The following is a 14703-nucleotide window of genomic DNA, read 5'->3' as shown; positions in this document are numbered from 1 at the left end:
CCAATTTTTCTGACTATTATTAACTTCTAAAACAAGTATACCACTGATATGAACGAAACTCATTTCAATTAGATGTTGTAGGCAGGTGTCTTGGAAATAAGGTCATTTTTCTCTCATATCATTAATATTTCACTGTGTTTACTGAATGAAGACTAATTTTAAATATAATGCTATTTTCAATGACTTATTAGTGTAGCAGCGATTGCAGTGTGCCTGGTTGTGCTGCAGTTTTGTTGCTTATGTTTGCTATGGTCTGTCTGTATGAAAAAACTGGAGGGCTGATGTAAAAACATCAAATGCTGCTGCATTTATGTGCTTATACAACTTAACTAGTATGTGACAGTGAGAAATGAGAGAAGTAAACTGCTCCCCTGCAGTTTAGATGGTGCTATTTTGTTTACTTGCTTTGTCTTGCCAGGTTTACCTTCTGTCTCTTCCTACACAGTCATCTCTTTTCCTTCTGTTTCATGTTCTTCATTTCTTTTCTCTAGTCATTTGATTTCACCATCCTCTTTTTTTCTCTACTCTCTAGTGTGTGTGGAGAAGGGCATCAAGCATAGTTCAAATAAGAAGGGCCCTGCAAGACAAGAATTTCTATGCCAGCAGGCAGATGGGCTTCCAAACTGAGCAACTTCAAGTGCTGGTCAGTGTACTCTACTTCATGAAGGTAGTGGCAGAATTCTTCTAATATGTGTTCACTTAAGCACTCCCCAGAGCCTTTCTGCTCTGTTTGTACAGGACAAACCAGTGAAAACTTCATGTCACAGACTATATGGTACTTCTAAGTTTATTAGAATAACCAAATGTGCTCCCACCAGAAAAAAAAATAAAAATAAAAATGGTTTGTATGAATGCAAGAGGCTGACTTACCTCTAATGAGGAAGAAAGCCATGAAACTGTTTTCAGCCAAACTGGGTTCCTAAAGTATACATACAATTTCATGATAGAAAATACTGTCTTGATTTTGTGCATTTAGATTTTGAGTATTGCAACTCCAAGTGTTTAAGAGCAAGTCAGTGTTCAAGGGGACAGACAAGCAGCTAACAGTCCTGTGATATGAGCATTCACTTTATTTGGTTGTTTTAGATATCCAGGAGTACATTCAGAAATAGTTCTATAGATAACGTTCTTCAGTGAATCTGCTAGTCTGACACAAGTAATGTTTCTAATTTGCGTATACAAATTGTGTATACAAATTACTGTATACAAGATACTCGTGTTATATATAAAACACTGGCACAGGTTGTCCAGAGAGGTTGTGGAGTCTCCTCCTTGGAGATGTCCAAAAGCTTCCTGGACATGGTGACATGGTACTGGACAACGCATTCTGGGTGTCCTTGCTAAAGCAGGGGGTTGGACCAGTTGACCTCCAGACATTGCTTCCAAACTTATTACAGAAAAACAGAAAGGTTATATTGCTGTTTAATGGATCTAACCTCTTCTCCAATACAAAACTGTGGGAAAGGAATTCACAGGTGGCTTTGCACTGTTTCACATGTCCCTGAATTAGAGATAATGAGGAAACAAGTGGTAGAAATAAAACTTGAGCAAGGTTGAGCAAGATTAAGTAAATTTGCTACAGCGTTAAAGATGAGCTTTGGGCAGTAGCCAATTGCTGGCTGGCTTGAGGCGTGTGTTTGAGGGTCTCTAACCAATTGTATGACAGATTCAGGCGTACGGACAGCATGTGGGGCTACAGGGAAAGTATATGTAGTGGTGAAAAAGGGCAATAAATGTCTCCTGTTCAAGAGCTGTCAGGAGTCCGTGTCTTGCATCACTTCATAAAACGACAAGAATATCTGGTGTTAGTAGTGTTATTATTTTGTATGTTTAAAATAATGTATACATACACTTATGTATCTTGCAGCATTGAAATGAGCTTAACCTCCTGCAGAGGCTTTCCTTTGAGATTTGATCAATCCAATACATTATTTTCTCACAGTAAGGTTATCTATAAGAAATATGTATTACATTCCTGAAATCTGACTAGGAGCTTAATTTAGTCCCTTACTAGTGTAAAAAAAATATTTTAAGATGTTTGCTTTGTTGTGAAACATGAATAGTAGGGGTAGAAGAAAGGCAGTACTTCATTTTAAAGCCCAGTGTAGGGCAGAGATACAAGATAAGTACTCCAGTGACTAGGAATGTCAGGTCTAGAGTGTGGTTGCCTGTCCAGCCTCTGTTCCCCATCTGAAATACTGATTTCCAAAGAACCTCAAATGTTGAAAGGCTGAAAAGGAGATGAAGGAGATGAATGAGGGTGTTTTGAGGATACGTCCCATCTAGAAAGTTGTGCCTTTCATCTTTGGGATCCAAGATGGGACTTAGAGGTGAGAACTCCCCCAGCATAAGGTTTGCTAGCAGTTCAGTAGCTTTAATTTTTTAGTTTTTAGATTTGAGGTTTTGTTTAAGTTATTAATTGTGCCTCGTTATAATTGGATATTAGGTTACAGACCATTTATGGGGTTAAATATAAGAATAAATTAAAACTATGAGCTGGGGTACACTTGCTGGTTTAAAAAAACAAACAAAAAAAAACAACACTGGAAAACATTGAGTGAACACAATCACCACAGAAAGGCAAGCAACCAAGATTTAAGGCCTTGTAACAGGTAGGTAATAGCCAGAGATATTCTTTTATGCTTATTAAAAATAAAACTTCAATTTTCTTAATCAGATGTTTCTTGATTTTAGCAGTAGATGTTGATACAAATGAGATCCAAACCCTTTCACAAAACTCTAGTGAATGGTAGATGAGAACAATAAATATGAAGGTAAAGATGCAGCAGTGTAAGGCGCCTGTATATTTTAATGTTATTTCTCAGCTCCAAAAAAAACCAAAACAACCAACCAAACAAAAAAAAACCTTGCAGAGAAAATACCACACATTCCATAACAAGTATTTATTGAATAAAATAGATGTTGCAACACTTTCTAGCACATTTTTCCATATGTGATTTTAGCAAACAGTTGTCTTGTGATATTGTATCAGCATGGAACATTATGCTCTTAATTGCATGTTTTAGCTTTGGGTCAGCTCTGAAGTAGTTGGATAGTTGAACTCTGCAGGCTTTGTGAGTCTCTTTCCACTGGAACTATTCCATTTTAAAAACAACTTTTTAAAACATACACTCTCTCTGTAAAATCACAAGGCTTAACTTTATTTTCATACAATGTACTGCACACTCGCTATCCTCTCAAATGACCAATACTCTATTTTTTCTTGCTGGCATTATTTTTTGCTTATTTGACATCAGATTTGCCAAATGAATGATGACAGTAATCCTTTCTTTTACTGTTGCTTCACCTTATTCCACATCATATATATATATATTTTTTTAAATTTTTTTTTGAGGTCATTCCCCCCTTGCTTTGTGTTCTATAGAGATGAAAATTTGGATTTAATTATACTTATTAGACTAGTTCTGATTTTTTTAACCTTCAGTTAAGTTCAGATAAGCTGAGTTGCAGTTATTAAATTAATTTGGTAAGTACTTATGCAGGATTTAAGGACTTTTTTATTGCTAATGCTATAGAAAAACTTCATGAACTTAAGCATCTTAAAAGTAAGGATCAGTAGTTATAAGAAGGTATGGAAAAAGTTCAAAAGAACTTTGTCAAAGGAAAAAAGGTGGATTTTTATTTTCCTGAAAAAATACAAACATTCAGAAAATGTCTAATTTGATGGGAAAAGTAATTAGAGTGACAAATTAGAGGAAGGCAAAAAACTTCATGATTTTGAAGGGAAAAAAAATCTATTTAACAATATTTCTCTCAAAATACATGAGATATACAATTCTGTGGATAAATTCAGGTACAGTAGAAGGTGACTGCTGACTCTCCTGCTCACTGCATGCTTAAATTACTGCTGCAGAAAATGAAATGTCTTACTAAGTATATGGATATCCACCATAATACAGGAGGTGTGCTTGCTATCTACAAGCCTGCCAGTGTACTGAGGCCACTTCCAAGCTAGAAGTCACATAAGCATGTTAGTGCTAAATCAGATTAGTGAAATCTACTTATTAGTCATGTATCAAGTTGCATAATGTGTGGAGTTTTTCCATGAATTGAAGAGCTTACATTGTGTTGGATCTCGGTCTTGCCCTGACTGTTCTGAGCAGACACTTATCTATGTTCACGGCAGCCAGTGCTTTTTGCATCTACTCATGATCATACATGGAAATGATGTGCTAGGGTACAATACTTATAGAAGAGTCAGCAAGGTAAAGCAGTGTCTTTGTACATTGCTTTTCACCACAGGAAGTTCACTGACTCACCTTGCATTCTGGCATAAGAAAGCCTAATCCTTCAACACATGTATCCTTTGCTTTTCTTCCCAAAGCAGCCACTAACAGAGGAGTGATGGGGTCTCATGCTCAGAGTGTACCAATAATATTTGTTTTGATTTGGAAAGTGTGTCTGTAAGTTTTCTACACACATTCTGAAGCTCTGTGCAGTTATTGCTGTTTTGGATCTCAAGGACTGCTTAGGAAGCTTCCATCCACAATTTAACATTACTCTTCCAGGCTGGAGGTCAGCTTTAAGAGAGCTGCTGGCAGTCTCTCCAAACCCTACTCTGATCATGTGCTAGGTGCTAGCGCAAGTATTGTGTTGCCATCTGTGTGGCTTCCACAGCAAAAGAGGCAATGTCAATGGTTCTCTGATATGTTCATACCAACTCCCTGCATCCAAGCACACAACTTTCTCTGTTATAGTCCTGACTTAATGGGACACAATTTTGGTAATGAATTAAATGGCATTCAGATCAGTCTAAGCCTTTCTTTTTAACGGACTACAAGAGATTCTAGCTTCTTATTGAAGACTGCAATAAATACTGTGGTTTAAAAATTAACCCTTAACAATCTGGGATACACAGGAATATAGCTGGGGAAAACATGCTGAAAAAGTTTACTGAACTGAAAAAATGGTTGCTCTTTCTTCAGCCAGTTCTGTATGATGTATGTGTCATACAGGTTGGCTCATACGGTACCTTAAGCTCAGCAAAGCAAGTTAAGGTTTTATTTCAAAATGGTATTTCAGAACACTCTACTTTTTGTCACTGGGAACTTATGAGAAAATACTTTCTATTCCACTCTAACTAAAAAGTAAAAAATAAAAAAATTATTATCTAACACCTGATTCAGATGGACAAAAGTATATAAGATGCTATGTCATCAGAAAACTCCAGTCATGGGCAATTATAAGTTAGAAGATGGGAAAAAGAACTGATTGTCTATTTCTCTGGAAATACCTGGTTCACGTTAAAAGTAATACAGCGCATGGGTTAGTGATTTCAAATAAAATAATTAGGACATTGGGATAAGCCACATTCAATTGTGGCTGAAGTCTCTTTTAATGATTTTGTCTATATGGTGCTACTTTACTGTGATACTTCAATTGTTAGATACGTCCTGTTGATAGAAACTGGCAACCAATACTCGAGTTGTACAGTTCTCGATGTTGTAAATACACAACTGCAATTGCTTAATTGTTGAATGGTGGTTTCACGTCAGTTGTCTTTTACCCAACCTAAATGTTTCAGCTAAAATGGTCAGATAATGATTTGAAGGTAAACGTATTCAAATTGAGAAGCCTTAGAGGTTCTGTAAATTAATATAAAGTTTAGCAGTGAATTATCACCTGAACTTTTTTCTTTAGCTGTAGGATATCTATCTTGAGCTGTTGCCAGGAGAAGCTGACCAACTTTGAGTAAATTTAATCTTTAAAGAAAACAAATTTAGTTCATGTGTAGGTGTATTTCCAATGGTTTTCTTCTTCAACTTTTTCTTGTCATTGTCATGTCCCATCCTGACACCCCCCAAGTTGATCTCCCCTTTCTCCAAAAGCAAATTACAACTTTGCCTCTGGTATTCAGAATATGTAGTAAATCCCTAGGTTACCTGGTATTAAGCAGACAAGAACAAATCAGCACCGTGATGTCCACAGGAAATATCTCAAGGGGGACCCCAGAAGGCCCAGAATTGCTGCCTGTTTGCATATTCTGCTCTGAATAAATATATCCTGCACTGCCTATTTTTTTCTAGTAGTTTATATACTTTGAACCCTTCCTATCAAAAATAGAAATGGCTCTGATTATTTTGATAATGACAAGGTATTTCTCTTGCAGAAATAGATTCTTGTGAAATAGATTCTTTTGTCTGTGCAGCTTGCAGGTACTTTAAAGTTGCTTTAGGTGAAAGGCACTGAAGTTAAATGTTTGTTATGGTCTGCTTTTTTTGTAGCATGCCATGGAGTTCTGGCCTTTGACACAGCATCAATACCAGTTGTAATGTATAGCACTTGACAATGATACCAAGTAGGAGGGAAGATCACTCAGGTAAATGTGTACAGTTTTTATTTATGTGTGCTAAATGTGAACAGCTGCTGAGCAACAGAGTGGGTATAATTTTCCAGTGGGGACAAGAGAACAGCTGTTTTACTATTTCTCCTCTGGTGTTTTCTTTGATATTGAAGTTCATCTGGAAGAAGAGTTTGTGTAAAACTGGAGGAAAATTTTTTAGTCTTGAAGTCCATATTTGCAATTAACTTTCAGTAATGCCTCAGTTCTTATTCTGTTAAATTCCATCAATTTAATTGGAGCTTGGATGGTGCTAAAGCAATGAACTGGCAAATTCTGCCAGCACATCCAAGACTTAAGGTCGGTGATCTGCAGTCTTTTCACCAATCACTTGGGCTGCACAGGAATTATTTTGGTCCAATTTAGATTCAGCTGTTGCTAGGCAGCAAAAGATTTGTCTGCTTTTGCTTCTGTTGATGTTGAATTTCAGTTATTAGTATCATAGTGACACTTAATTGGCTTTCAGGAAAATTTTCCATCTTCAGTTAATCTAAGTAAAACCAGTTTTCAAAAGTTGAGCTAAAAATAATGCATTCTGTGGCTAGGGATTAACAGAAGAACTTTGCTAAGCTTTGCTAAAATATAACATATATAATTCTGAAAACCTCATAACCAAAACCAATTCTAGTAGTGTTGTCATTAATGAGGCTTTTACTATAACTTGGAAAATATTTTAATGTCTGCCAACTACCTGAATACGTTCCTTTTTTTTTTTTTTTTTTTTTTTTTTTTTTTTTTTTTTGTAAGAATGTTTTCCTTTTTCCTTCTTCAGAGCATTTCTGTTTGGGTCAAGTTGGTAGTAAGTATTGACTCATATGGAGTCTTTAATCCTCTTACAATGTAATTTAACTACTTCATGTTTGTGAAAATCTGTAAAAGATTTAAATTCATTACATGCAAGAAAGTGCTTTGTAAAAGCCTAATGTGGGCATACAGAACTTCACCAGGAAGTCTAAATAAAAAGAACTTGAAACTCAAGTTCTTTAACATCCTCAGTAAAGTATTCACAAAGAATTTATGCAGTGAAGGAGAGGCACAGACTACCTGAAGTAAAAACTTCACATAAAAGTAAGGGAAAAGGCAAAGCCACCCTCAGTCTCATGGACTGCAAACAGGAATTTTGATTGAGTGCACATAGTATATTAATGAGACAATAAAAAATGAGTTAAGGCCTTTCTAGGCTGAAAACTGGTCTCTGTGGGGAACCTATGGATATTCAGTGCATTGCAAAATCAGATCCATTTAGTCTACATCAAACCTGGATACTGACTTACATCTAAAGAGAAACAGGAAGCCAACGAAGGCACGTAATTAATGTATTAATGTTTAAAAAAATGACAATAATTTTGTTAGATAAGTGCTAGTAAACCAGTGCAAAGTGTAAGCAGTCATATTATCAAGGCATGCATCAATATTTACTAGCACCGTGATCAGGTAGCTAGACCTAGCAGTGCTGACAAAAGCAGACGTGAAATTTCCCCGGAATCATGTTCCACTATGGGAATATACAGGGTGTATAAAATAAAGTGACAATTGTTTGAAGAAATGTGCTTTTTTTAAATCAACAGTGGACATTGCAAGAAGCATCTGTTATGTACTCTTTCTTCTCAAAATGAATGAGCTCTGTTTTCATATCACAAAGTGGTTGATGTTGGAAGGGACCTGGAGGTCTTCTGGTCCAATGACCCTGCTCAAGCAGGGCCACCTAGAACAGGTTACCCAGGGCCTTGTCATTGTAAACGGAGCATTTCTGTTTGTAAAGGGAAATGGCAGATATTGACTATGCTCTGAGTTTTGGAAATCATTGCAAAAAGCAGAAGGCTTGACAAACAGGCAACAGAAATTATGTTGCAATTTTAGTCCACTGGATTGTACTTGAAGATGTATGTGCAAGATGGCAATTTGTTAGAAGTGAACTGTCAGCACTGTTTGGTACCTTTTTTTTTTTTTTTTTTTTTGGACATGGCACTTTAATGAGTTCTTGTGAGTCAAATTCCTGCTGAAGCTGCAAAGAATAGAGACTCTAACACCTCCAGAGAGACCTCATGAGCATCCTTTACAGACCTCAGTGTTTCAATCCTACAAACTCCAGCTGACAGCTGGAGTTTCAAATTATCTAATTCTCCATTTTGCCATTAATGTAATGTGAAAGTATTGTCTAAACTTAAATCATAAACTGTTCTCAGATTGCAAGAGAAACGGTTGCTCATGAAGGGAAGGCAGTGGATGTAATCTTTTGGGATTTTTAGCAAGGTCTTTGATACAATTCCTCACAGCATCCTTCTGGATAAATCGTCCAGCTGAGATCACACTACACAGGGTGATGAACTGGCTCAACAGCAGAGCTCCAAGTCATAGTGAATGGGGCTACATTTGGCTGGCAGCTGTTCACAAGTGGTTCACCAGGGCTCAATTTTAGCATAGTTCTGTTCAACATTTTTATTAACAATATGGTTGAAGGAATGGAATGCATCCTTAGCAAGTTTGCTGATGATACTAAACTGGGAGGTGCTGGGAGTATTGGGTAATCATCAATGGCATGAAGGTCAACAGAGATAAATGCTGGGTTCTGCACACGGGATGGTAATGCCAGGTACAGACTGTAAGACAAGTGGCTGGGAAGCAGCTCTACAGAAAGGGATCTGGGGTGCTGGCAGCATCAGGCTTAATGTGAGCCATTACGCTTAGTTTGCCCTGACAGCCAAGAGAGCAAACTGGATTTTGGGGTGCATAAAACTCAGGATGGCAAGCTGGTCAAAAGAGGGGATTCTCCTGCTGTATTTAGCATTGGTGTGGCCTCACCTTGAGTGTTGTGTGTAGTTCTGGGCTCCATAATTTTAAGAGGATGTTGAGGTAATTGAATGCTTTCAGAGGAGGGCAACAAAGTTGGTGAGGAGAGGCTGGGCCACTGGATTGTCTAGTTTGGAGAAAGAGTCCAAGAGGCAACCTCATTGCTCTCTGCAGCTTCCTGAGGAGGGAAAATGGAGAGGCAGGTGCCGGTCTCTCTCCCTGTTCACTGATGACAGGACACATAGGAACAGCACAAAGCTGTCCCAGGGTTGTTCAGACTGGACGTTAGGAAAAAAATTCTTTACTGTGAGGGTGGTCAACCACTGGAACTGGTTTCCTAGCCTGTCAGTTTTTCCCATGCCTGTCAGTGTTCAAGAAGCATTTGGATAATGCTCTTAACATTGTTTAACTTTTAGTTAGCTGAAGTGGTCAGGCAGTTAGACTTGTTACAACTTAAATATTCTATTCATCACTCCATGGTAGCTGTCCACATTCACTTTGTCACTAAAAGCATTCAGGAAGAAGTATGCTTCTTTCAAAGGGAGTAATCCAAAGGTGTAAATCTCTGAAAAGTAAATTTCACATGACTCACATTAACTAGTAGAATCATAGGATCATTAAGTTTGGAAAAGACCTTCAAGATCATCTGGTCCAACCATCACCCTACTACCACTGTCACCCACTAACCCATGTCCAACCAGGTCCAACCTTTCTTTGAACACCCCCAGGGACAGTGATGCATTAGAACAGATGAAGAATCAGACTGTAAAAGAAATGTAGTAGATAATCAAGTGGCATGCTCACCAGGAAATTTTGCCCTGGTCTGGGGTGCTTATCTTTTAACACTTGGCCTCATCACTTCTTGTAATTCTAAAAGATGATGTTAGTGATGGCATTCTTGTGCTTTGTGATACTCTTTTGGGGGGGGGAAGACGTGGAGATCATAACTCACTTTACATAAGATGCAATACCTGGACCAAAATTTTCCAAAGTATTTGGTTCCCTTTTGGGCTAGCAAGATTACTTTTTTTTTTAATTTAAATATTTTTATTAGATACACTGTAGTAGCACCAATGTGCTACATTTAAGCATCTCTGTACTGCTGTACATTGAGCAGTGATCTGAAATACCTGTTACACCATGTGCTGAGTCCATTGTGTCTTAATGCAGATGTGAATACTGTTGCTGGTAGTTATCCTTATATATTTATTGAGTTGCAATTAAAACTTACATTCTACCAGCCAGGGAGAAAGACCTGTATGTCTGAATATGCATCACAGCTCCTTACAGTGTGTGGGCTGGGCTGGATTGTTCCTGCTTCCAAAAGTGCTAGACTGTGTCTACAATCGATAACATAGTGTTAGCTGTGTGTGTCAAGTTATATAAGGACGATTAATAACAAGTGGCAAAAAAGAAAATAAAATCTATCACCAGTAGACAAACTCATAAATATAGGAATCTGTTTTGATAGTGTGTTAGGTTCAGCATTCATCAAAAGTTCCTTCTTAGCCACTGAACTGGTGAATGCTTCCTGAGATATAAAGGCTACTGCAGATGGTGCTGAAAATGAACCAGGACAAATCACAATCAAGAGAAAATTAGCAAACTGGCACAAATTTAACTTTGTGACACAATGCCAAGCTAATGAACAACAACAACAACAACAAAAACTTTAATTTTCATAGTATTTTAGCAATCTTTGTCTTTATACAAGGAACCTAAGTTTCTACACTATAATCAGTGATTTGCATTAACATTTGGTTTTCACATTGACCTAATTTCCTTCTTTACTTTGCACTAAATTCAATTCCCGATCAACTGCCAGAATTTTCTCCTACTTACTCTTCTGCTTTACATGAAAAAAATGTTATTTCCAAATCATGTAGAGGAAAACACACAAGATACACATTAATACTTCAGTACTATAATTCTATTAACTCTTAACTAGAGAAAATTTTAGTTATTTTATAACCTGATAAAACTAACTTGTGTTGAACAAAACAGCAAGTTAATTATGAGTAGATGACCCAGGCGTGAAACATGTCCTTCACTGTTGAACAGAAAATTTATTAGATTATGATTTGCCTACTTTATTTTGGTCAGAATATATTGATTAAGCCCTAGCTCAGCTCATTCAAGCTAAAAAATAGCTCTTTGGTTGTAGTAATATTTTGGACAGAATTTTCAGTGCAGTCAGTTCCCATGTGAGCTCCTTCATGCTGCAGTGTCTGTAGAGGTCCATCTGGCCTGTTGGCTAATCCTTGTACTTGCTACAGAAGTGACTTGCCTTGCTGTCCACTGAAAGCCCTATAGCAGCTTTTCTTTTCACTTAGAAACAAGGTTGTACATAATTCTTTGGTCAGCACTGCCAATAGGAAATGCTCTGGGACTCATTCCTGTAGAACTTCATGCTGCTTGGCTGACTACTTAGCCTGATGTGAGCAATGATGCAGGAACCAGACAGACACCACTCCTGGTTATGGCTTTGGAGCAGCTTTAAAGGCAGAAAGGTTGAACAGCCTGGCAGGCAGTTCTGTGAATACTTTAGATTTTACTTGTATGTTTTCTATGCATCACTTAAATGCATCTTATAATGAAATTTAGAGAGCAAGTGAAAAAATTGCATGTGGAAATATGTCTCTCTGGCCAAAACCTTGCTAGGCATGGTTTTAAAGGTGTGGTTTTAAAGGAGTAAGATTTATTTGGGTGTAAATGCAGACATTTCTTCTCAGAAAGAGTAGCCAGGCATTGGAACAGGTTGCCCAGGGAGGTGGTGGAGTCACCATCCCTGGGGGTGTGTAAGGAAAGGTTGGACGTGGTGCTTAGGGACATGGTTTGGTGGGTAACATTGGTGGTAGGGGGATGGTTGAACCAGATGATCTTGGAGGTCTTTTCCAGCCCTTCTGATTCTACGATCTTCAACGACTATCAGGAGTGTACGATCCAAAATAATGGACAAGCCAACTTGAGGCTGCAACTGGTATATGTAAGCTGTGTCATTGTATACCAACACTAGAAGCTATTAGAGGTAATTGTGCAAGACAATTTCAACATCACAGAAATCAGCAGGTGGTCTGCTATCATTCTGAGGTCTCCAGAGCTATGCATTCAGCCACTCTAACACAGGAACTTTAAAACTTGTAATGAGATAAGCATTGCTTAAGGTTAACTGAAATGCTTTAATAACAGAACTGTTCTCCTTGCCTCTCAGCATTTTACTTCCTCTGAATTCAAATTCTTATTATAGCTCTCTTCCAGAGGATACTCATCAATGGGAATATAGCAAAATGTGAGGTAACAAAAGAGGCTTTGCTGCTATAGCTCTCCCCACTTTCTATACTGTGGGAGCTCAACAAACACTTTATAAGGTCTAGATAGAGATTTAAGTGACAGACACTGGCACTGACTTTCAGAGACCTTTGTGTCTAACTGCTTTTACAAAACCAAATGAAGCAATAAACTTACAAAAGGTGAATAAGGGTTGTTTTGTTTTTTTTTTCTTACAAAATTTTTTTACAAAAAAAAAAAAAAGTCTTGGGGGGCTGTCTCTCAAGAGTTATCAGTAGTTAAGATGAAGTGCCTTAAAGTGAAAAGGTTTAATGCTTGTGTCCTATCAAGGAAAACACTTGAAGACATGAAGGTGTCTGAAGGGAAAACTTGTGTTTGCTCTTACAGAAAATCTGAGGCTCCAGTGGTCACTTCCAATTTCACTATAGAAAAATTAGTGGGTTAACTGCAACAAGAGGTAAGCATGTTTATATGGGTGCAAATCTGGGAGGAATATACAGTCTACAAACTGAGGGGAAAAAAGTTATAAGGAAAAGCTGAAACACATCAGGCTCATGATGAAAGCCTGCCACACATTATAGCATTAGGATACAAAGCAGTAGAGTAAACATCACACCCAGCTACCTTTGGCTTTTTAGCTCAACAGAAAACATACAGATTTTACAACCACAGTGACAAGGAGTGGGGTATAGCAGCACTCAATGCAGTGCTTATGTGCTCACCTCAGGTGGGTGTTATCAGTATACCTAGCCAGTATACTGCTAGTAGGAACACTTTGTGACTGGGCTGAGACTTTTGGTGCCTGATATGTCTTTCACTTTCACCCTCTGCATTCTTCTGAGACTTTTTTCCTGATTCTTCTTTGACACTCCCTCAGTTCAGAAAATAAGGTAGAGAAGTTTCCTAGCTATATTCAAGTGGTTGCAAATATTTTTGCTGCATACCAGTTCCTTCTTTTTTTTCAAGAGCAGCTGCTCTTCCTCCACTGTGTGGTTCATTTAACAATGAACAAAGCTTTCACCTTGAAAAATATTTTACAAAATATTGTGGTCTGTACAGCAATAGAAAAGATGCCCAAAACAAGCCCCAGTGTTACAGAAGCCTGTTGTTCTGTTTCCTACAATGACGGGGCCAAAAGCCTAGGACTGGCTTCAGAAAGAGGTGTCAGTGGTGCAGCTGCTTAATGAGGAGCACAAGCCTGAGTCAGGGCAGGAGCCCTACAGGGCAGCAGTGTTGTGGCTCTTGGCTCTCCTTGGCTGGAGCAGCTGCTAGCCTTCTTTTGATCTGGAGAACAAGATTTCTGCTGGATGTTGGGGGTGTAGTATTTAATGAACATCCAGTCTGTGGAAGTAATTTGTGTCTATTGTGGGAGTGGCAGAATTAAATTAGGTCTCTGTTTCTGAGAAGCCCGGAGCCTCTCTGACCAGGGCCAACAAGCTATTGAATGTAATTATGATTATCTTCTGTGGGAGATGAGTGAGTGCAGTGCGTCCTGGATGAGGCTCAGAACTTTGCATCACCATTCATGTATTTTGCTCTCTATAGAGGTTCATTAAGGTTATTTGAAAGACATTTTGACACAATAAAATTGGTGTTTCAGCCATACTTCATCACAGAACAGTTATTTTTAGTGAATAAACTCATAACTCAATCTCAGTTAGGATCTGTTTTTTTGTTTGTTTTTGTGGAAAAGCTCTCATGATCAGCATCCATTGCAGCTTGTATGAAAACATTGCAATGAACCCAAAAGTGAGGACATTGTTTAAAGTGATCTACGGTATTGAATGCATTCAAAGCATTATTATATAGTTTGCTTAGAGTGTTTTGTGGTCACTTTGTCTGCACTGTGAATAAGCATAACATTAAATACTACTTTTTAATGTTTGAAAATTACTTGGTGCTGAGTACCTATCAAGCTTTTGTAGTGTTAAAGACCTGAAATAAAGAGGTGGGTCATTTTCCCTAAACTTACATTAAATCTAAAGTACAGAGGATGACAAAATTCCTTTTGGATCCTGATGCCCAAGATTAACATTAAAAGACTGGGAATCCCATGGATGGCATGGTTTAAATTGATGATCTGTAAAGCTGTGGATTAATGATGTAAGGTGCTTGACTTAACACTTCTCCATCTCTCCTGTCTATGCATTGTCTGCAGCTGGACACCAGTCTCCAGCTCCGTGATCTCATCTGCATGGCTGCATCCAGGGCCTCTCACCTGTACTAGTTCTTGTGCTGTCAAACCCTTCGCAGGCACACTTTGT

Source organism: Aythya marila, assembly GCF_965140915.1.
Source record: "Aythya marila genome assembly, chromosome: 7".
Classification (NCBI taxonomy): Eukaryota; Metazoa; Chordata; class Aves; order Anseriformes; family Anatidae; genus Aythya; species Aythya marila.
The sequence above is the reverse complement of the archived record's forward strand: the minus strand, read 5'-3'. Positions refer to the sequence as shown.